This window comes from Schistocerca americana, chromosome 9 (assembly GCF_021461395.2).
Source record: "Schistocerca americana isolate TAMUIC-IGC-003095 chromosome 9, iqSchAmer2.1, whole genome shotgun sequence".
In the NCBI taxonomy this organism is placed as follows: domain Eukaryota; kingdom Metazoa; phylum Arthropoda; class Insecta; order Orthoptera; family Acrididae; genus Schistocerca; species Schistocerca americana.
The window spans coordinates 207,061,832-207,084,138 of NC_060127.1; the positions used below are offsets into that span (position 1 = coordinate 207,061,832).

At 37.1% G+C, this 22,307-nt stretch overlaps 1 protein-coding gene across 13 annotated transcripts in view; it reads left to right on the forward strand.

The window, feature by feature from the left end:
• Positions 1 to 6,971: 6,971 nt before the first annotated feature.
• Positions 6,972 to 22,307, forward strand: part of LOC124551124 (longitudinals lacking protein, isoforms N/O/W/X/Y-like) — a 284,378-nt gene continuing 269,042 nt past the window's right edge. For all 13 annotated transcript variants that reach the window (XR_006967770.1, XR_006967771.1, XM_047126081.1 and 10 more), the window contains exon 1: positions 6,972 to 7,133. The gene's annotated coding sequence lies outside the window, so the exon portion shown is untranslated. The remainder of the gene's footprint in view (positions 7,134 to 22,307) is intronic.

Below are 22,307 nucleotides of genomic sequence, written 5' to 3' on the forward strand. Positions count from 1 at the left end.
GAACAAAACGAGTGCCAGAAGGACATTGCATAGTGAACCTCTGTTCACGGACATTAACGAACATTTAGGTGAGCTATATTCAGCAAAAAACTGAAAATGTGAAGTGAATAATTCGTGCATCGTCTAGTGACATTACTACAGTACCCAACTTCAAGATGTTAACTGGATTAAATGGACACAATGTGCCTGTCCAGAAAACAACACGACGGGTGGAAGAATTTTGGTTGGAACTTCAGGGAATGAAATGTTCTCGAAATGTGACGGACGCTCTTACCTGGACTGTCCAAGGATCGACGCCAGCTATGTGCCGTCCGAGGTTCTGCAACCAAGCTTCCACGGAATATCGAAAACGAACTGCACGTGGACCAATTACTCGACGGGTTACGTCTGATCTGTAATAAGCAATGCTTTTTGTCACAACGAACTGCATCACAATGACTATAATGGAAATAGGAAATGGACATGCTTATGTATTAATCACGTTGTTATACAACGATGTTACTGTGATCAAAAAACTTTACCACGACGATACTAACCTGTAAAAAATTATTGTGCAGCAGATGAATATGAACTGTGATGACGACACGATGTGTATAGGTCAACGCACCTGAAACAACAGAACATTTTTCGTTGAAGCATTTCATTGCAATGCTATGTAACTAAGAACATTCAACAATCTAAAGTTGTATTGTATTATAACAAATATTGTAATTTTAAAACTAAGTTACCTGTCATAGAATGTAGTCTTCATATGTAATCTTGGTGGAATATTTTCTTTGTGCAACGACTAAGAAATGCGCGCGCACACGAACAATATGAACTGCAATACTGTGCCGCGTGATCTAAATTTACGAAATAACGGCAGTGCCGTAGTAACACAGACGCTTCTGCGCATGCGCGCACTCTGTTTTGCCAACATAAGAACTTTTTCGGCGCACGCGCGTCATTCAAATTTTGTATATAATATACAGTATAATGTAAGTCATGTAAATAGTTGTAGATAACTTAGATTTTCTTGTGCCTTTAGGTGAATTGCTCGCCTGCAGGTGTGTCCTTTCGCCTCGCAATTCAGGGGGCAATATAAAGGCACATTTGCATGCCGAGCGTGAGTTTCCTCGGAAACACGAGATATTAATTAAATAAATAATCAGTGACAAATAAATAAAGCCTATGGCACACAACTGCAGCGCTGTGTCGCTGATAAAACAAAAGTACATTTACGTTACTCGTATGTTTGATTAAGAAAGGGAGGTCTTGGATAAGTGGTGCGGGAAGCACGTATATTTTAGTTTATTGTCTGGCACACCGCCATATTTCATGATATAGAAAATTACTGCGAGTTGCAACCATACTAGGCACTCGATTCTGTAAAGAACTTATATTTATAAAAGTAAGTAGGATTATGAACTGTAGGCTTATTCATTGAATATATCTGATTTAACTAACTGTGTAATTTTTTGTTTAGTAGACAATCACCTCTGTACGACGTTTTGGCATGGCTGGCAAATTATTGTAATATTGAGATTTAGTTTATGAGTCCGCACCTACCGCAGCAGTCTTTGGTAACGATTTAATTACGAAGTCCGATTATTTCACTTTTATTTCACGGTCAACTACGAATAACATTACATTTACGAAAAAGCCATTGTCAAGCGTCTGATACCGAATAATTAAACGTCACGCAAATATTAAGTACAACCAATCACTATCATACAATAATACATAATTAATATTTTATTTTATTTTATTTTATTTATTTTATAGTAGTCATACTGGTTATTAGGTATGTGGTCATAATGATCTAGCTGATCAGTGAAGTAGGTGGGAACACTGTTTTACGCATTCAGAAAAACTTCATTTACTACAAGGAATATTTCAACAGACGACTTACAAAAGCAAGCTTCTCTAAAGATGGAAAATGGAAAAAATTATTTCAGAGGAAATACTGTAATATTTTTATAAATGTAAGCAAAACAACACATATGCAAATACATGCAGACAAAACACGTGACTTGAACAGTATTACTGTCAGGCTTGGAGAATCTGAATCTAAAAGAGACAGAAACTTACGAATTTCTGGGCTTGACAATGGGTAGATACTTAACAAGGAAAATCATATCGTAAAGTGAGTTCAAGTACATTTCTAATGAAAAACATGTCTAGGATAATAAACACAAAAACACTGCTAACAATGAACAATGGGCTAGACCACCGACAAATATCATATGGCACCGTGGTCTGGAAAAGTTCTGCAAATGTGCACATATAAAGAGAACTAAAGCTGCGAAAGAAGGCTGTACTGTGGGTAACAAAATTATTTCTTAGAGATCCCTTCCAAAATAAATTTAAGGATCTAAATATATTAACAGTAAAACAACTATGCGAAGTGCTAGGGTGGAGAAGAGTTTGTACCTCTTTAATTCTGGTGAATTTACGTGAGAACTAGACATGCACTTGACCCCTCCTTACCTACCACCCAGTTAATTATGTGCACAATGGTAATGAAAGGAACTGATGATGGAGCCTGCTAGTTGCTAAAATAAGGAGTGTATACTCACAATAATTTAATAAAAAATCGTAATCTAGACAGTAAAAAAGGGATTTCTATCATAATAAACGAAAGGAAATGGGATTCTGCATCTATCTGCGAAATGATATGCGGATTAAATATTACAATGAGATCTATTATAAATCAGAACGCAAAGGTACTTGATTGTCGATACAAACCATAGGCTAAAGGACAGGGTATACTGAACTATTATGAAAATAAGAATTGGCTAGAGAACAAGGGGCTCCTACTTTCTGTGATGCAATAGATTGTCAATAAGACTGGAGGTACTAATGAATCAAATATTACTCCCCCGACTATAATGTAGTATCACGATTAGTAATGAGAGGTGAAATGGGAACACATGGAGAAGCAAACAAGGTGGACTTGTAGCAAAGTCAGCGCGCCTGCTTTTGAGGACTTCAGTATAAAAATTATAGGTCCTACAATGCTGGAGCCGCAAAATACTTTACCAGTCCTGAAACCTGCAGCACGCCGTTGGTAGTCACCGTTCTGTTGGTGTAGGCGCCGACTCCTGCTGTGCAACAACTCTGTTTCGAGCTGTGGCCTTGAATGTTCACCGGGAATTCTAAGTTCTGCTCGTGTGGCCGAAGCACAGAAACTCCTGGTAGCATGACAATGTATCTCCAGGAAGAAATACGGCAAAACCGCTTAAACTCGCCCTGTCGGTACAGATGTGAAAACGCAGAGTAAGAATTTGGGTCTTAAGTCGCAGAATGAAACTGGAGTATGGCTGAAGTCATGCTCCACAACGATTCCGAAAACGTGCTACTAAGAAGCAAGACCATCCGATTCTGACGAAGATCAGATCCCCAATGCCACACGTCCCTGCAACGTTATTCAACTTCCCACTATCCCCCAAAAGCTGCGAAGCAGCTTTCAGTGCTGATTCCAAAATTCCACCACACTATCTCGGAACAGCATTCGCGCCAATAGACACAGGTCTCTCCAATTTCGTGTGGGGCTTTATGACGTCAACTGGCCTCAGTCTAAGTTGACCAATCGTGCCTCTGCTATTTAGCCGGGGGCACTGAACTTGCCATCTGACCGATTATGAAAACAGTATGCCAACACCACCGGCCATCCGGTGCCAGACAGTCGCACCCAGCAGGGTACCGTCCACAAGAATTCTCAGAATCGTGAAGACAATACAGTCAGTCGGCTCCAGCAGTCTTTGTTCCAGATGCAGCGGAATGATAAACACATAAACTGTGCCGACACTCAGACGGCTCACAGGTCGTTTCGTCCTCAATACAATAGGCGAAACTCGACCGAGTTCGGTCGTCCTGCCAGGCACTTTTTTTGGTAGTGGTTGACTCGCTTGACAATGGTAGTGCATCAATCACCCAAAAAGAATCTCTCTAAACAGGTTTCAAAATATCTAAAAAACTGACAGATTAAATTGGAAGCTGATGATAAAAAGAATGGAGGAATTTTCCTTATGACTTTGCCAACATCTTACTCACATTGACGAATAAGTTACGCGCAACACAGTTTCATCCTCAGGGAACCCACTGTCATTCATGGGCATACTCGCACAGTCCTACACATGTTGAACACATGCCAGAAGGCGAAGTGCGAAGATGCAGTAAAATGTTAACCTATTGGCCTCGCAAGCTTCTCATTATGGTAACATTTAAGAATGAACGACTGGTGTCCAACTCAATCACACACATACTTCTGCATGAAGCCAAAAAAGACAAACAATATTTCAACGCTTCATGGTTGAAACATGGCGCTCAAGCCCATAGTGTACGACCCTTTCCATGTTCACGGAAGCGCAGCCTCCCCACGAAAACGCAGTGTGTCGCATCCTCTGGTGCTCGCCTCGCAAAAAGCCACACAGGGAAGTAACAGAGAAAACTAAAAGCAAGACTGTGTACAGTTCCCAACAAGTATAGAAATCAAGTGAAAAGTAATTTGGGCTCTCAGTACAAATACTCTCATCAGAATAACCTTATTCGGCCCGTTAACACCGTGAAATAATATAAAAAATTAATAAGATTGATGAAAAAGAGAGACGATATGCAAACAAGGCGTGGAACCTCTCCTCTATAAATACATGATTTAAGTAAAAAGGAAGCTTCCTGCATCATTAAACAGAGGTATCCTTAATTATAAACTCAGGAAATAAGAAGGATTATCACATTGAAGGAAATCAACTCAAATCAACTAACAGACGGCCTGTAAAACCAGGATGCCTTCTATGAAAAAGTTTTCCAAACTATACAACGATAATGGAGAGCATGTATGTTTTCAAAAATGAATTAAAACGCCACTTGATTAAAATTTGTCTGTATGTTGTTGAAGAATACCTTGAAGCTAAAAATTAGTATTATGTTTCATATGTATCTGTACAAATAGGCAAAATATTTCTGAAAGCATAAAGTGACTTTACTCTTTGGTAATTATGTATGTATATCAATGTTTTCTTCCTAGATGCATGTACTTTAAAGGTTAGTTTTGAAGAAATCAGTCATTTTACTAACACATACAGTTGTGTCATTTTGAAACTTGTACTTATGTAGTTTTTCAAAATTGTTGTAAACCTGATTTGTCCAATACTGTTGTACAGTATGAATAAAAATACATAAATACATAAATATTGGAAACTCAGTAGCACTGTGTAGCATTCTGTGTGAATGGTAACTATATTACATTAATACTTGTTCTAGAGATCAAGAATACGACATTTCGTAATGATGTGGAAACTGTGGCTACACTTTTGTTGCATCTGTGAACTCAGCTTTATCCTACCGATTGCGTGTAAGCTGGAACACGTTGTAGTTTGTCCATAAATCGATTTGAAAATTACTGTTGATGCTTGTCGTAGTGGTTCCAAAGCGAAAAATGTGCGAAGTGTTATCCATACGAAATTTGTAATGGCAGGTAAACAATTAATTGAAGAACAGACGTTACAAGGGGACAAAGAGAAAATAACGCCAATGGCAGGAAGACCCAGGGTGGCAATATAAAGACTGGTTTTACTATAACTAAACTGTTCGATTGTTGCGTTTATAGCATTCACCGGGTACTAAAAGTGTGCTGTAGAAAAGGCGAAAGTAATGAGAAGATAATAGCGCCCTAAAAATTTTTAAATCAGATGTATGGCAATAATATTTTGCCCCTATTGACATGAGAACCTTTAGATGGCCTTGGTGTCAACAGGAGTTGAATGTGCTCAAACCTGGAAGCTGGACTTGAAGATTTGAGAAAAGTTACTGTGTGTGGACACAAGATGGCAACACTGTGACGAGCGAAATTTGACTGAGTCAGCTGTTTATTCAGTCTACTGTTTCTTGTCTACATCTACATGGTGAAATTTAAAATGCTTGATCCACGTCGGTTCTTTAGGGGCACTGAATATTGTCCTACAGTATAATATTTTGCGACAGTGTGGATAAAATAAAAATAAAAGTAGATCAAGTTATTCTACGGAAGTGTGCAGTCACAACAGTGTGTTATGTTGATAAATCTGTATCTAACAGCAGGGTCTTTATATCATAGAGTTTCCTGTACTTGTGCTTCAATAAATTTACTCCATAATGCGATATATGGTTCATAATATGCGTGAATTAAAGGTAAATTATACAGTTCAGTCCCACAGTATTAAAAGTAAAACTATCCAGTAGATTATGAAGCCATGCCTGGAATTTGGAGTGGAATTTTAAATTCTGGGGCAAAAGTTTGTAACAGGTTGAGCATAGTCTTCACACATAGGATTAAAAAACCCATATACTGATACACTGAAAGGCAATAAAAGAAACCTCGATGGCCACACCTTTATAGACTTCAATAAACATCTAAAAATATATAAATTAGGTTTATAATTCATGCAAATGTTATATTATATACCGGTAGTGGACATATTTCACTTGTCTTAATGAAATCGTTCTTCTGGATTGTGTATATAGCTTAGCATGCATCAAGTGTCAGTTCCCTCAGCGATTATTTAACACTAATGTCGAAAAATCTACATTTTTGTAAATTCTTCCCTATCACCAGGAACTCTATGTCGCTTTCAGCTGTTCATTTTACTCTCCTAATACTCTTTTATTGACGTGTAATATGAGGAGCTCCGAGTATCAGTAGATATTTATATGCCTCCGTTAACATTCGTGAAACTCTTGCAAATCGTCGCGTTCGCGCTGTAACTCGTGAAGTAAATTAATTTGTGAAATCTGCTCCTTAAGGAGCCTCTGTCCAGGCCATTTAAACCGATCTCTCCGCCACAGACACTTCGTTAATATTTTTTAAGAATAGTTGTAAACGCAGAATTTCTGGTCTTATATTTATTTGTTATATAGCGGCCGGGGAGCCCAGTGATCTCGGATAGCCACTGGCCGCTGAATGTTCTTTCGTAGGCAGAGAGTCTTTGATATTCTTATTGAGTGTACAATCATTGCTGCGCGGCTTGATACAAACTAGAACCAAATTTAAAGGATTAATTGCAGATAAGAAGTGGGTTGGTGTATGTTGTTTGTGGAGCGTGTTGTGTATGTAGTATACAAGTCGAAAATTGTTTAAAATATGTTTGAATGGGATTAATGATCGTAAAATACAGGTGGGTACACGAATTGTAACTTCGTTTTGTATAAAATTTGATTTTTGTTATGGTTGTTTGACTTATTCTTCCGCCGCTGGGAATTACATAGGTATCGAATTTTTCCTTTGTTTCTCTGCATTTATCTCGTTGGAAAGGTGCAGTTACCTTTGTATTTAGCTAATACACGCCCAACGTTTGTTACAATGCATTTATCTCGCTGAAAATGTGCCATAATTTTTATTTAATGATGATATGTGCAATGCATGTCACCCATGAAACTACTTCGTGAATCGTAGCAATATTGATGATACGGAGGGTAGGTCATCCTTGGTTTCTGAGCGAAGGCTATAAAGAAATTTCGATTTTTGGAGCAGTTTTTATAAGAAAACTATTCTCCTGTGATTTATGTATTAACCAATATTCTCGACTGTTCCTTTTAAATGAACTTTTACTCACTGAGAGAGTAACGTTTGCTATAGTGAAACCACTTTGGTAACAAAACTAATTTCCCCAGTTGCCATCCAGCTAATTTGCTGCTCGCAAATATTAATGGTACTGATGTGTAAAAGTGTTAGAACACATCAACAGTTACTAGTTTGATATTTTTTAATAAAAAAGACGGAGGGGTTTGACAGAGCAGGCCATTTTCACTCACAATATAATTCTAGTGTCAGTAAATACCAAAATCTCATATTGGAATCATGTGTGAACTTTCAAAGGCGTTTAACAGGATAAATCACACTTGTCAGTAAGACTGGTGGAGTGATGATAGCAATGGTGGAGGGAGTGTTTTATATCTGCAGAAAGCAGAAAATGTTATCTGTGCCTGTCGATCTATGATAACCAAAACGTGCATAGTATTTCCACTCTCACTACTTTTCAGTTGCAACTCATACGATCAAGACTATTTCATTGGTATAGTAACTCCGAACTCGTATAAGATAGATGAGGAAGAGTAATTCATTGATATAGTAGACTAGTCAGTGATTGGATTAGCATAAAGCTGGAATAAAGGTATGTTCAGATATACATGCTGTGAACATCTGTGTGTAATTCTGCCAGAATTTTTTTTATTAAGGAACCAGTTTTAATGCCGGATTGTCATGCGCGTCGAATAAACAGAAGTACACGAGGGATTACAGAAGTGTCCGATTCCACCCGTCTGCTTTGACCTATGGGGTCGTCATTATGGCGGAAATGGCTATTCTAAGCGGCTCCAATGTTGTGCGTATGACGTCATTACATACACGAAGATTCATATAAGACAATAACATCTCCCTCCAAAAATACAATCACATTAATGGGACAACCGCGGGAAATTGGGGGCTTTAGGGTGAGGACAAGCTAAATATATTAGTCAAAAACCACCACAATCCCAAAATACAAGATAATAAAGAAAACCAAAAAAATTACAAAACCCAACAAAATCTGCAGGAAGCTGACACTTCCCTTGACGTATATAGGTCAACCACAGGTAACGATACCAAAACATCAATACCTACAAATGAAACCACGCAAATTGGAATCGGAAGATTCCCTTGACCTATATAGGTCAACCACAGATGACGATATCAAAACACTGACACATACAACTACGATAATGGGATTCGGTATTTCTGGTGACCTACATAGGTCAACCACAACTATTGATACCAAAGACCAACATCTGCAACTACGAAAAATAAAATCAAAACCTCAAAAATCCACAAATGAAACATCCCTACATAAATTAAAACACATTCAGCACACCGTCAATACACAAAACATCACAACTCGAGAAGAATAGACAGAATTACTGACAAATAAATTCTGGTGCTGCAAACTAGGTCGGCCAGCCCTCCCCACATATGCACAAATTAAACCTTTTACCACACTACAAACAACAAACCAATGACACCTAACGAAAACACTAAACACATAAACAAAAAAATTGATAACTCATTGAAAAAACTTCCAAACACACACACACACACACACACACACACACACACACAAACCACCAGAGGGCACCATGAAACACAAGAAGACATCAACAAACACAACCACCTCATAAACACCATAACACCTTTAAGTCACATGTCAAAGCAGACGGGTGGAATGGGATGCTTCCATTGACCTGTCCATTGAATCTGTTTCAGTATAGCTATATGGTACCTGTTTTATGTGCAACGGTGTTTCGATGTCTCCATTTGTTTTTTTGCGTAGGGGATTGAAGTTGACAGTTATCAAGTGTTGCAACAGGTTGCTTAAATAATAAAATGTCAGAGCGAGTACCTGGAATAAAATAAAGTACATAGCAGTCAGTATTCTACCACCAAAAAGATTCAGTAAAACAGGTAGTGCATAGAACTCTAATGAATACTTAATACAGTATATCAGTCACTTGGAGATACTTGTACGAAGTCAAATGATACTGTGTTTGCATAATCTTCATATAGAGATAGAGAAGTGATAGTGAATGTTACATATCTGCAACAGTAATATATAATTGTGGAGTAAAATGAAGAAAAGTGTTGTGAAATGAGACTTCGTACACTCTTCATCTCGATACAGTAGAGTGCCTGCATCCTGCTTGGCAGTGTGCATGAAGCTGTGATACGATAAAGACTACTGTAAATAAGGGAAAGGCAACCACTTACCTACAGTGGGCCAGTGTTTGGGGCATAGTAACACACAGAAAACAGCATCCACACTAATTTTCGAGCACTAGCTTGTTTTCCAGCAATAGTATGCACTCGCTGTCTCCACAAGTGTGTGCATTTGGGTGTCTGTGTGAATGTATTTGTTAATGTGCGTACAGTGGTTGGAAAAAGAGATAGTGCTCGAAAGCTAGTGCGAGTTCTGTAATAGTAATAATAAAATTTTATTGTCATTCAGCTCATTACTGCAATAAAGTCAGAAGCATACATCTCTCGGTGTTCTTCAGTTTGCATGAAATCGGTAAAAGTAAAAACCAAATGTTACAAAACAGTACTTTCATCTTCCAAAAATTCATCATCATTCGTGTGAAAATGATTGTTTACTAATAGTTTATACAATATGGCTTTAAAATATTTACAGGTAATTCTTTAAAATCTCTGCTTAGTCTGTTAAACATCGTTAGTCCAAGGACTATGTAGAAGTTATGTGATTTATATAGTCCATGATGTGGCATGTTCACACATGTTCTAGTATGAATATCACTTCTCAATATGAATTTTGAAACATGGTTTCTAATGTGCAACGGAACATTATAAATGAATAGGTTTACATTGCAATTTAATGAACAGACGTTTACAGTGTTCAAATTTACTGGAATCAGTAATTATTCTTAATACTTTCTTCTCCAAAAGTAAAATGTCAGTTAGATGACAGCTACTACCCCATAGTAAAATTCCATGTGTCATACTGCTTTGGAAGAAAACAAAAATGCTGATCTGACATAGTTATCTGGAACATATATTTTTAAATTAGACAAATTTATTTATTTTTATTTATTTATTTATCCTTTGACAAAGTACATTGTATGGATCAAGATATATTTTCATTTCGTGCACCAACAGGTACATAGTTGTTACTGTCTACTGTTTAACAAGAATATAATTTGTTACAAAATTATTCTAGGGCTGTTGCTTATTTAATTAGATTTTGTACAATTTTTCTTTTGATACAATAATGATATTACAATTTCTTTGAACTGTAGTGTACATAAATTCATTAACACCGTAATAAGTTTTATGTTAGAAAATTTTGAGACTTTTTTGAAAATATTTTAATTGTTTATTTCTTTCAAGAATGAAGGGAGTTTCTTAAGGGTTTTTGGTCCAGCATATGATGGCTTTGTGTGTGTGTGTGTGTGTGTGTGTGTGTGTGTGTGTGTGTGTGTGTGTGTGGGCTCATGGAAGAGGTTCCGTTATCTTGTGTCATTGTTGTGTTGTGTGGTGTTATCTCTAGTATCGGCAGAATATTTGAATTTTGTCCAGCAGAGGGGTTCGTGTAGGTACATACTGGGTACTGTTAGTATTTTGTGAGCTTTAAATGCTGGTGTACATGAATCTTTCCATTAAGATTGGCCACCATACCTATGCCTCTTTTTTGTAATTTAAATACTTCATTAATGGTTGTTTTCGAGGTACCTTCCCACAAAATTATGCTGTAACTTAATGTCGTATTAATTAATGCGTAGTATATTGTTTTCATAATGCCTGTATCTTTTAGGTAGGTGAGTTTGTGCGGCACATATAGGTTTGCGCCGCGTTTCCTCCTTATATATTCTACATGCTTACCCCAGTTTACATTTTCATCAATAATTATTCCAAGGAATTTTGTTTATTTGGTGTTCTCTGCTATGCGCTCATCTATGCATACATTGATATCTTCACTGTGAAAGTTTCGAAGTCTTAAGTTTACACAAAGTGTTTTAATAATATTGTTGTGTAGGTTTAATTCAGTAAATCTTCTAATGGTATTATTTACTTCTACATTGGCTTTTATTTCTAGCTTTTCTGTGTCTTTATCCTTGAAGAGAAGAGTTTTGTAATCTGCGTAGATATGAATACTAATCATATTTGGGATGTGATTTGTGTATAGAATGAAGAGTATTGGGCCAAGCATGGAGTCTTGTGGCACAGAGAACTGTAAAGTTCTTGCTTTAGATCTTATTTTTTCGCCAGTAATTTTTGTAATTTTAGTATATTGACTCCTGTTCGTCATATACGAGAGAATCCAGTCTCCGGCATTTCCTCTTATGTCATGTACTCCTAATATTTCTACTAAAGTTTTGTGGTCTACAGTCAAATGCCATTGTTAGATCCATAAAAACTCCTACACATTTATTTTTAGTCAAAGTTTGTTATGACTTTTTCTGTGAGATCTATTACTGTGTCTATGGTGCATTTATCTTTCTGGAAGACAGACTGATTCATGTCGATTATTTCATCAAAAAGCAGAGTGTGTCTGTGCATAAGCTTGTTCAAATAGTTTTCATATGACTGGTAAAAGAGCTATAGGCCTAGAATTTTCTGGATCGTATTCATTCCCCTTTTTATGTATTGGTTTTATCGGTACTGTCTTTAAGCACTTTGGATAAGTTCCTTCCAGGAAAGATGAATTGATTAGTTGCGTGATGGATTTTTTGAGTTCCTGCATACAGTGTATAATTTCTATACTTGATATTCTGTCAGTTCCACATGACTGTTTGTTTTGGGTTTTTTATTATCTTTCGTATTTCTTCTTCTGTCACTGGGAAAAGTGCCATTGTTTTTCCCTGGGGATTAAAAAATGTTTTCCATGTTATTGTATTTATTGTTATTTGTTTTCTCTTAGTTTTTGGCCTACTGTGGCAAAATAGTCATTGAAGAGATTTATGATTTTATTCTGTTCAGTTTTTTTCTTCTGATCATGAGCTCTATTTTGAGATTTGTATTTATAATAGACCAACAAGCCGTGCTTCTATTATCAGCACTATTTATGTACTTCTTTACTTCTAGTCATGTGGCTGCTTGCAGTACTTTAGCATATATTCTTTCATATTTTCTGTGGTACTCTTTAAAGTTTTCATCGATGCCAGTTTTATATATTCTGTGCATCATTTTTATCTTGTTCCTAGATACCAAAATGCCTTTTGTTATCCACTTTTTGTTTTTATTTGTGGTTTTGGCTTCAGTTTTTGTTACTGGGCTTGTAATATTGAGATGGTAGGAAAGTGTGTCAATAAAATAAAGTCACTTTATGATCCATTGATGGAGATTCTTTTTGTAGTATTTCCCATCCTTCTTTTTCAAGTTTTATCCTAAGGGCTGTTAAGTTTTGTTCATTTAAGCCTCTTTCCCCCCCTCCCCTTTTTGTGCCATTTTATTTGTGGTGATACGATGTAGACATATTTTTATGCATCATGGTTTGACAGGGCCGTTGCTATAACTTCACTTTTGTAGTGAAAGTCCCTTAAATTTATCAAGATGTGATCTATTTGAGGACAGGAGTTTGCAGTTATACGTGTTGGAGTAGCTATTGCATTGTTTTCATCGTGTTCAGGAGCTCCCTACTGTCATTGGTGTCTTGCAGTGTGTTTATGTTTAGGTCACCTAGTAGTACAAGTGCACAGTTCTTGCTTAGGATGGTATGTAAGAGCTCTCCTATGTTTTCCATGAACTTTCTATGCACCCATTTGGTGGTCTGTAGATGTTTGAGGTGTACAGTGAGGAGCTACTTGAAACTATTTTTTGGCCTGTTACTTCAACTACATTTTCAGTGTTATATTTTTTACATAAGTCAAGGCTGTTTATATGGTTTCTGCTTATATTGTTATGGGTTAGTATAGGAGCTCCACCAACTTTACTATTCTTCCTGTATTATCTAGCTATTACATTGTAATTTGCAACAGTAAGATTTAGAATTTCATGCTCATTTAGGCCATGTTCTGTCAGAGCTAGAATGTCAGGAGTTTCAATATTCTGGTGCATTATTCTTATAATTGAATTCCTGATCCTATGTTTGTTTTTGTCCTATATTCTTTTTTGTTATCACTGTTTTTTGTGGCTATCAAATTTCCTGATTTTTCACTCCCACTATACAGTGTTAGTTTCCTTTGTTTCTAATGATTTTACAAATATCTGCATACATTCTACTGAATGTTACTGCACCTAATCTATTTAAATGTGTGCCATCCTTTCCCAGACAATTTTCACACAGGAATTTGTTTGATGGCACTGTTTATTTTGGATATGTATTTGTCACTCACTGACCTCCTTTTTACGATTCTGCTAAGTATGAGCCTGGGTCCTTCATAAAGACTTCTTGCAGCACAAATCATTTGTGTTCAGTGTCCTGTTATGTAGCTGCTTGTTTTGCAATATTTTTGAAATGTTCGCCGAGTTGTTGCACTCTAATCCCAGATCACACATAGATTTCGCAATTGGGGACAGCAATATTTTTCAATAGCGAATCTCCTATTACTAGACACTCGCTATTTTGTACAGCAGTGGGCATGTTTTTTCTTTTGATGTATATCACAGTCCTCCACTTACATTTATCTGCTGATGTTAGACCTGTTGACTTTTTCGTGTCTTCATTGGAGACACTGGGTATATTTTTGTTTTTCAAGTTCGAGCCTGCATATGGAGCAGGGGATATATTATTGTTTTTTGAGTTTGTATATTCACGCGTAATTTCGCGTTCTTCTATTTGTTTTTGATGGTTTTCATTCTCACAGCACTGCTTTTCTTATATTAGTGTATAATTTTCTTTCCTTGCTTCAAATAGTTCAGTTTTTACAGTGTCAGTGTCATTTTTTAGCCTCTTTGGAGTTTCATTTTTTGAGGCTTGTGATTCTGTTTGATAGATTTCGCACACCCAGAGCTGCTTTTCACGTATTAACCTATTATTTTCTTTGTTTATGTTTGTATTTTCTGTTTTGTAATGCCTCAATATCTTCTTGTAGCAGTTTTATAACTTTATTTTTTAGTCTACTGTATTTAAAAGTTCAGCCGTTTCAGCATGCAAACAAACTTGGCATGTCTACTAAATATCATCACTGATGAACTTCAGGTTTACCTTCACGCACTTTTCGTGTAGCCAGTAGTTGCACATTATACACAACATACCTTTCATCACTTACTTTTTGAATTCTCTACACAAATAACTGTTTGTTTTTTGCCTTTTTGATGAGAGCTAAGTGTCACTACACTTTCCTATCAACGCCATATTGTGTGAAACATCTCTTGAAAAACTCTTGAAAGTATGTCCAGTATATATTGTTGATGTGTAGTTCCCAGGTCAGTTTGCTGTCAATAGTAACACCTAAAAATTTAATGGACTCTTAATTCGTGGTGGTTAGGAATCTCCTTCAAGCTAAAGTTCCTGGGTTTTACTTTAGTTTAGCAAGAAACCATTTGCTCTGAACCATAATGAAGGTTGAGCAAGGGTATTTTTGGTCAATGTTTTCAGTGTGGCAAGGTCTGAGCTTTCATTCAGAAAAGTTGTCATTGGCATACAATATTGTGTGAGAATTTGTGAATAAAGGCAGATCATTAATCATTAACAGAAACAATAAAGGTCTAAGCACCAACCATTGTGGCACTCCAGGCTTTAACATAAACCAAATTTGGTGTTTCTCTTGGGTATTACTGTTTTCTCACGTGTTGATCTGCTACAGGTAATTTGTTGCCTTTCCCTTATTTTATGTATTGCTCTGTGAGGAATTTCCATTATTATTATTATTATTATTATTATACACAATAAGAACTGATACAGTTAACAGGAAAGAAGACACTGCTAGAAGAAATGCCCCTGTGGCTATGCTAAATACACAACAATATATTGTGTTATGAATTAGATTTCATCTGTATATATTAGGGAAACAATGTTAGTGTTCTTTTCCCATTGCCTGTTGTGGCATCAGTTACAGTTATGGCTGACAGTTGTGTGTAGATGTCATTACACACTGTCTGTATAAAGATTTTTATGGTGTACTAACTTCTGTTTATAAGAATTTTGTATATCTTACAATTTCTGTACAGACTTGTATATTGTAATTTTACTGAGTGTCTTTCATATATTCCGTTTTATTTGGATATTGTTTATTCCTCTGAAAGTGACAATCTTTTACTGCTGGTTGTATCTACACATGTAAAGGCATTTCTTTGCAGTTTTAGAAATATGAAACTGGTGTAACCACAGTGGTATCATTTGATTTCGCACAAATGTATATAAATGCTTCATGCAGTTGTGCTGTGTTAAATCTTCTCCACAAGTGTGTGTGTGTGTGTGTGTGTGTGTGTGTGTGTGTGTGTGTGTGTGAGAGAGAGAGAGAGAGAGAGAGAGAGAGAGAGAGAGAGAGAGAGAAGTAGTAGTAGTTACCGTCTCTATATGTTGTATGATAGAACCCTGGATGTGACTATTTTCTTTGACTGGACTGGATTTGATATGATGCTGAAGATTTATTTACGGCAGTAATCAAGTGTTTTGTACAATGGCCAATAAAATATTGCTGTGTCATATATGATTATAATTTTAATCCACATTAAGTAAGGAATTCAGGAAGGCTGTGAGGGACACACGTGTATTCAGGGGATTCTTTGATGACACTGATCATTATTCAATCTGCAGTGAAATTGGTATTGTGAGGCCGAAAGTGCAGGAGGTCAGGTCCATGTGTAGGAGGATAAGAGTGGAGAAACTTCAGGATAAGGAAATCAGACACAAGTACATAACAGTGATCTCAGAAAGGTACCAGTTAGTTGAATGTAGTCAATTACAGTCATTGGAAAAGGAATGGACAAGGTACAGGGGCACAGTACTAGAAGTGGCTAAAGAATGTCTTGGAACACTAGTGTGGAATGACACAGTCAAGGCAGCCTGTAAAAGGAAAAAGATGGCGTATCAAAAGTGGCTACATACTAGAACTCAGGTAGACAGAGAAAGTTATGTTGAAGAAAGAAACCAAGCCAAACAGATAACTGCAGCATCCAAGAAGAAATCTTGAGAAGACTTTGGAAACAGGTTGGAGACCATGGATCAAGCTGCTGGAAAACCATTCTGGAGTGTAATTAGCACTCTTGGAAAGAGAGGTAAGAAGGAAATGACAAGTATTTTGGACAGGTCAGGAAAACTGCTGGTAAATCCTGTGGATGCCTTGGGCAGATGGAGGGAATATTGTGAAGAGTTGCTCAATGTAGGTGAAAATACGATCAGTAATGTTTCAGATTTCGAGGTAGAATGGGATAGGAATGATGATGGAAATAGGATCACATTTGAGGAAGTGGAGAAAATGGTCAATAGATTGCAGTGCAATAAAGCAGCTGGGGTGGATGAAATTAAGTCGGAACTCATCAAATACAGTGGAATGTCAGGTCTTAAATGGCTACACAGGGTAATTGAATTGGCCTGGGAGTCGGGACAGGTTCCATCAGACTGGACAATAGCAGTAATCACACCAATCTTTAAACATGGAAACAGAAAAAGATTGTAACAACTACAGAGGTATCTCTTTAATCAGCGTTTTGGGTAAAATCTTCTCAGGTATTGTTGAGAGGAAAGTGCGAGTATTAGTTGAGGACCAATTGGATGAAAATCAGTGTGGGTTTAGGCCTCTTACAGGTTGTCAGGACCAGATCTTTAGCTTACGGCAAATAATGCAGAAGTGTTAAGAGTGGAACAGGGAATTGTATCTATGCTTTATAGATCTAGAAAAGGCATATGACCGGGTTCCTAGGAGGAAGTTATTGTCTGTTCTATGAGATTATGGAATAGGAGGCAAACTTTTGCAAGCAATTAAAGGTCTTTACATGGATAGTCAGGCAGCAGTTAGAGTTGGCGGTAAATTGAGTTCATGGTTCAGAGTAGTTTCAGGGGCAAGACAAGGCTACAACCTGTCTCCACTGTTGTTCATATTATTTATGGATCATATGTTGAAAATGATAGACTGGCTGGATGAGGTTAAGATATGTGAACACAAAATAAGCAGTCTTGCATATGCGGATGACTCAGTTGTGATGGCAGATTCGATTGAAAGTTTGCAAAGTAATATTTCAGAGCTAGATCAGAAACGTAAGGAGTATGGTATGAAGATTAGCATCTCCAAAATGAAAGTAATGTCAGTGGGAAAGAAATATAAACGGATTGAGTGCCAAATAGGAGGAACAAAGTTAGAACAGGTGGACGGTTTCAAGTACTTAGGATGCATATTCTCACAGGATGCCAACATAGTGAAAGAACTGGAAGTGAGGTGTAGCAAAGCTAATGCAGTGAGTGCTCAGCTACGATCTACTCTCTTCTGCAAGAAGGAAGTCAGTACCAAGACTAAGTTATCTGTGCACCGTTCAATCTTTCGACCAACTTTGTTGTATGGAAGCGAAAGCTGGGTGGATTCAGGTTATGTTATCAACAAGGTTGAGGTTACGGATATGAAAGTAGCTAGGATGATTGCAGGTGCTAGTAGATGGGAACAATGGCAGGAGGGTGTCCACAATGAGGAAATCAAAAAATCAAAGAAAAACTGGAAGTGAACTCTATAGATGTAGCAGTTAGGGCGAACAGGCTTAGATGGTGGGGTCATGTTACACGCATGGGAGAAGCTAGGTTACCCAAGACACTCATGGGTTCAGCAGTAGAGGGTAGGAGGAGTCGGGACAGACCAAGGAGAAGGTACCTGGATTCAGTTAAGAATGATTTTGAAGTAATAGGTTTAACATCAGAAGCAGCACCAATGTTAGCACTGAATAGGGGATCATGGAGGAATTTTATAAGGGGGGCTATGCTCCAGACTGAACGCTGAAAGGCATAATCAGTCTTAAATGATGATGATGATGATGATGATGATGATTAAGTAAAGGACTATATAAACAGCTGGTTTTAAGAAACCAGTTGTATAGAAGCAGGCAATCTGCAGTGTTGCAGCAAGGAGTTTAAATAATTCAGCTAAATCTTGACTTGAATATAACCAGGTAGTTGCAGTTAAGAAAAATCGCAAGGTATTTGACGTAACACCAAAAGTAATTTTGTGGCTCACAATATGCAGTCTTAATCATTACTTAAACTGTTACTTGTAGTAGAGATTGTTGTGTTGTACTTTGCCAACTCGCAACTGTGCAGTCACCCTCTGAACTAAACTAGTTGTCATGCTACATCACAGATCATTCTGCCATCACAATTCTCTTTCTTAGAAAAAGGAAGGGAGCTGTGGTGATCATGTAAATACAGCCTCTTGTAATGCATTATCATTACAAAATATCTACAAAGAATGGAGAATGGTTTAAATTTTGGTGCTCGGAATACATTCTCTCATATTGCTTCTCATTGTTTAACTGAAACTACCCATCCATGAGCGTGTGAAACATACTTTTTGCCAACTTATGTACTCTAAAAGGACTGGCGCCCTGTTTGGTACCACCTGTTCTGTATCTCACCCAGAGGGAACGTACTTGCTACTCTTCATATATGTTTTCATGAGTTTCTCATTGTATCTAATAGAAAGTGAGGTACATTTATACCTGACCCATGTAGTTTCCATGTGTTACATCATTTTATTACAAATTGTTTCTTTTAATGCTCTTATTAAGAGTGAGTATTGTGCATTTTTGTGCAGAAATTTGTAAGAATGCTCAATGTTGAATGCAGAAGTATCAGATTTTTCATGTAATGTAGCTAGAGGCAGTAGTTGTAAGGAGGACATGTGTTCCTTTGGATGTCTTGTCTGCAGTCTGTTTTGTCATCTCTCTTATTCTTTGTACACGTCTTGTGAAGAGTGTAACCACACAAACTATATGTAAGCTAGGAAGGTAAGGAAAGGGTGGGTTGGTTGTAATTAAACATTATTAGTTGTTGCAAAGCAAAGCTCACTGTAGCTCAACCAAGCGAAGTGTGCATCTGACAAATGTATGCTGTGTCATAAGGTATGAGAGATAGACAAGGGTAGTTAGCTGCTCAGGACAAACGGGAAGTAATGCAGTCACTTGTCAGCTGAAACGGAATAAAATTATCTAAGGAACAAAAGTGTTTTGAGATTATTGAAGATGGTACTACATTGAGAAATTGGTACATGTCTATACATTGTAAAGCAAAAATTAAATACTTCATTCCTGACTTCACAAATTGTTCTGTTGCATGCTCACAGTTTATTTAGCATAACTAATTGTACTGGTCCGTTGAGACTTTAGGGAATCATTTTGCTTGGTAAAATTCTATAGTGCTGCTTTGCTTAATGTCTTGCATCAACATTTGTAGACTTCAGAAAGATTGTAAAACAATATGTACTGGTAGGTCTTAATATAAATATTGTAATGTTGGTATTGTTTGGAATGCCCTTTGGGAGTTCAAGCTCCCATTGGTGTAGATTAGATTAGATTATCAATCACTCATGTGTTTACCCTTCCATTTATTTTCTACATAAAATGTCAGCCTTTCCTGTAGCCTTTTAAAAGATCTAAATAAATTTAACTAATATAACATATCACTAACTCTCTATGGTTTTATATTAAGAGAGGATGATTTCAATACACATTTTCCAATACAGTCCTATAATTTTGTGGAAATGCTCCAACAAATACTAGAGTGATTCCTTGCTCTCTCTCTTTTTTTCCCCCATTGCAGGTAAGAATTAAATTCAGTGTGAGGAGAGAGGAAGGAAAATCTTTACAAGTCTGCTCACGTGAGTTGGCTAGTGCTCACTCCACGGCACTGAGCAACTGACTGGCTGATGGCAGCATATAGTGGGGAAAGGAGGATTGAGGTGAACGAGTGGTTGAGGATAAGGGAGGGGAGCGGAGAAATTACCTACAGGATTCCCCTAGGGTCAATCTTGAGTTTTGCTGTAGTTTCTCGAATATGTAAATGGTCTTCCATCTATTATACAATAAGCAAAATTATTTCTTTTTGAATATGGCACTGGCATTGTAATCAATCCAAGCATACAAACAACAACACAATAAATGTAAGTCTTCTCAAAAGTATCACTGACTGGTTTTCTGTGAATTGTTTCACCCTCAATTCTAAAGACCAACATATTCTGCTCTCTGCATCTATGGTTACTACACCAATGGTGAGTGTTAACACATGGCGAAGAAATAATAAATAGGGTGGAAACTACCAAATTCTTAGGTCTTCATATCAGTGAGAATATAAACTGGAAAAAGCACCATTTTTGGAACTCTCCAACCAGTTTAGTTCAACCACATTTGCACTTTAAATCATTGCACATCTTAGGGGATAGACAAATCAGTAAGTTGACAAATTTGCCATATTTTCATTCAATAATGTCATATGGAATAATGTTCTGGTATAACTCATCTTTCAGGAAGAAAATTTTCATTCCTCAAAAATGTGCTGTAAGAATAATATGTGGTGTTCAGCCACAACCATCTTGTAGACATAAATTTAAGGAGTCAGGCATTCTGCCTACTGCTTCACAGTACATTTATTCCCTGATGAAGTTAGTAGTAGATAATCCATTGCAGTTAAAAAGGAACAATGACGTTCATAAATGCAATACGAGAAGAAAAAAGGTGTTCGTTACTCTACAGTTAGGTGTTAGGTTGATCTTAGCACCAATCACAGTGCTGCAACTAAAGATTTTGTTAACTTTCCCAATGGTATAAAATGTTTTCAATATAAGAATTTCTATTAATGTGATGTGTAAAAGGTGATTTGTAGGAACTCGTGCATACCTGTATATTTAATAAAAAATTTAAAAAATTCTTACATGAAGTAGATTCGCATATTGGGACTCTACAGTGATGTCAGCTGTTTGCAAGATGGAAATTTGTGCTAGACTGAGACTCGAACCTGGATTTCCTGCTTATCACAGGCTGTTGCCTTAACCACTTCACCTGTTGGAGCACACCTCCAGGACCAATCCAGACTCCATACATTACTTGGTCACAACCTTATGCTCACACAGTTCGTGGTGCATGCACAGGGAAGGAAGAGATACTGGGACTGACATTTACAGCTGTTGCAAATACTATGAAATAGATTTGCGTATTGTGACTAAATATTGAAGTCAGCTGTATGCGATACGTGAGGTAATCAGATTTTGCGAGCATAAGGGTTGTGATTGTGTGCCATGTGGAAGTTTGGATCAGTCCTGGGGGTATAGTCAGTGGTTAAGTTGACCACTCACAGTAAGTGGGAAATTAGGGTTCGAGTGCTGGACAGGCACAAATTTTCAAGTGTTAAAAAAAGCTGACATCAGTATATAGTCCCAATATGCGAATCTATTTCACAATCTTTGCCACAGCTGTATTTGTCAGTGACAGTGTTTGTTCTTTCAAACATTTTGTGAACACACACACACACACACACACACACACACACACACACACACACACACACACTGTGATCAATCAGTGATGATGAAAAATCTAGATTAATGTTCAGCATGTAGCCATATTTGCAAATTAATTCATAATATGAACATAAAATGTCCTGTTCCACACCATTACGATTTATGCAAATGATCCATGTAACATGAAACAAACTAACTTGGAGAAATTAGCTGTCTACTGCACAAAGAGTGTTTCATGTTAAACTCCAGAATGCAGTCATGCATTTCCGAAATTGATGTGTTCTTATCCTGCAATGTAAAATTCAAGACATCCACAGAGGAAGGTCAGTTTGCGATTCACCATTAATTTTTTGTTTCTTCTGCTGGTATAACACTCATCATCATCATCATCATCATCATCATCATCATCATCATAACACTCATATCCATAAATA